Genomic DNA, 2,558 nt, shown 5'->3' on the forward strand with positions numbered 1-2,558 from the left:
GTTTACAGCACAGTCAGCTGTTACAGCTACAGATCACAGTCTGTTTACAGCTACAGATCACAGTCTGTTTAGTACAGATACAGCTTACAGATGGGGAAACAGAGAGAAGCAACAGTAGAGCTGGAGCTGAGACCCAGGCAGACAGACAAATAGACGGCATTGATGCACACTATTTACATGCAGTAGAAATAAAAATACCATACACTACAGATACATTACACTACAGATACTTACATACAGATACATTACATACAGCATACAATTACAGTACATTACATTACATACATTACATACAGAATACAATCGATACATACAACAGATACATTACACTACAATACATACATACAGTACATTACAGATACAATACGACTCAACATAACTACATAACATACACTCAGATTACAATACAGATACATTACACTACAGATACAATAACATACAGATACCAATACAGATACATTACACTACAGATACATTACAATATATTACATTACAGCATACATTACATTACAGATACATTACACTACAGATACATTTACACTACAGATACATTACACTACAGACATTACATACAGATAATTACATAATAATTACACTACAGATACATTACACTACAGATACATTACACTACAGATACATTACAGATACATTACACTACAGATACAATACACTACAGATAAACAATACAGATACTTACACTACAATACAATACACTACAGATACAATACAGATACATTACACTACAGATACACTACAGATACATACACTACAGATACACTACAGATACATACACTACAGATACACTACAGATACATTACACTACAGATACATTACATATTGTTGGGTTCTGAGAATATGAATAATTACTTATTCACTGATGGACTGCTAAGGTTGAGGTCTACACCAGAAGTTAAGGTTATATTGAGGAAGGTATATGTGTGTGAACTAAGCTTGGAATGTGTTGAGTACAGGGAAGAGATTCCATGTGGCAGGCATTGAGGGAGACGGGTGAAATCTTAGAAACGAACAATGTCTGAGGAGAGAGGGTAATGTATCATGTTTACATTATGTCAGGATGTGTCACTGAGGGAGAGAGGGTAATGTATAACGTTTACATTATGTCAGGATATGTCACTGAGGGAAGAGGGTAATGTATAGTGTTTACATTATGTCAGGATATGTCACTGAGGGAGAGAGGGTAATGTTCATGTTTACATATGTCAGGATATGTCACTGAGGAAGAGAGGGTAATGTATAACGTTACATTATGTCAGGATATGTTACTGAGGGAGAGAGGGTAATGTATAACGTTTACATTATGTCAGGATATATCACTGAGGGAGAGAGGTAATGTAAATGTTTACATTATGTCAGGATATATCACTGAGGGAGAGAGGGTAATGTATTATGTCAGGATATTTACTGAGGGAGAGAGGGTAAGTATAACGTTTACATTATGTCAGGATATGTCACTGAGGAGAGAGGGTAATGTATCATGTTTACATTATGTCAGGATATGTCACTGAGGGAGAGAGGGTAATGTATCATGTTTACATTTATGTCAGGATATGTCACTGAGGGAGAGAGGGTAATGTATAATGTTTACATTATGCCAGGATATATCGCTGAGGGAGAGAGTAGGTATGTATCATGTTTACATTATGTCAGGATATGTTACTGAGGGAGAGAGGGTAATGTATCATGTTTACATTATGTCAGGAATATGTCACTGAGGGAGAGAGGTAATGTATAATGTTTACATTATGTCAGGATATGTCACTGAGGGAGAGAGGTAATTATTATGCTAGGATATGTTACTGAGGGAGAGAGGGTAATGTATAACGTTTACATTATGTCAGGATATGTCACTGAGGGAGAGAGGGTAATGTATATGTCAGGATATGTCACTGGAGGGGAGAGGTAATGTATCATGTTTACATTATGTCAGGATATGTCACTGAGGGAGAGAGGGTAATGTATAACGTTTACATTAGTTAGGATATGTCACTGAGGGAGAGTGGGTAATGTATCATGTTTACATTATGTCAGGATATGTCACTGAGGGAGAGAGGGTAATGTATAACGTTTACATTATGTCAGGATATGTCACTGAGGGAGAGAGGGTAATGTATCAGTTTACATTATGTCAGGATATGTTGTTAGACATCAGGGATCCTCTGGGGGAGAAGAGACACAGTCTGTACCAATAACCATGACAGCCTTGAGTTTGGGGAGGAGTGAGCACTTTGGCAGAGGTCAGGTCAGATGACGTGAGGAAGAACAGATATCACTAATTTCTGTCTTAGCAACAGAGATGCATTGGCTGTTCGGGGTTTTTTGTTAATTTTTTTTTTTTTTTTTTTTTTTTTTTTTTTTTTTTTTTATTTTTTTTTTTTTTTTTTTTTTTTTTTTTTTTTTTTTTTTTTTTTTTGTTTTTTTCTGGAGGAGGAGACTCAGCCTGGGAGAAAGGGTTAAATATTAGCGCTTGTGTGAAATGTTTTTGTGTCTGAATACAGCTGTGTCGACCCTTTGGGAAGAATTAAACTTGGCTAAGCTTC

At 36.2% G+C, this 2,558-nt stretch overlaps 1 long non-coding RNA gene across 2 annotated transcripts; it reads left to right on the plus strand.

Moving 5' to 3' along the window:
* The first annotated feature begins 1,055 nt into the window (after positions 1-1,055).
* On the plus strand, positions 1,056-2,126 carry LOC139025566 (uncharacterized). 2 transcript variants are annotated; one of them, XR_011477165.1, is made up of 6 exons: positions 1,056-1,147; positions 1,295-1,347; positions 1,586-1,637; positions 1,743-1,792; positions 1,829-1,882; positions 1,919-2,126. It is a non-coding gene; the product is annotated as an uncharacterized lncRNA (long non-coding RNA). The 2 variants fall into 2 exon arrangements; XR_011477164.1 differs by lacking the exons at positions 1,586-1,637; positions 1,743-1,792 and having other exon boundaries at positions 1,060-1,147.
* Positions 2,127-2,558: the final 432 nt, after the last annotated feature.

Source organism: Salvelinus sp. IW2-2015, unplaced genomic scaffold, assembly GCF_002910315.2.
Source record: "Salvelinus sp. IW2-2015 unplaced genomic scaffold, ASM291031v2 Un_scaffold2862, whole genome shotgun sequence".
In the NCBI taxonomy this organism is placed as follows: domain Eukaryota; kingdom Metazoa; phylum Chordata; class Actinopteri; order Salmoniformes; family Salmonidae; genus Salvelinus; species Salvelinus sp. IW2-2015.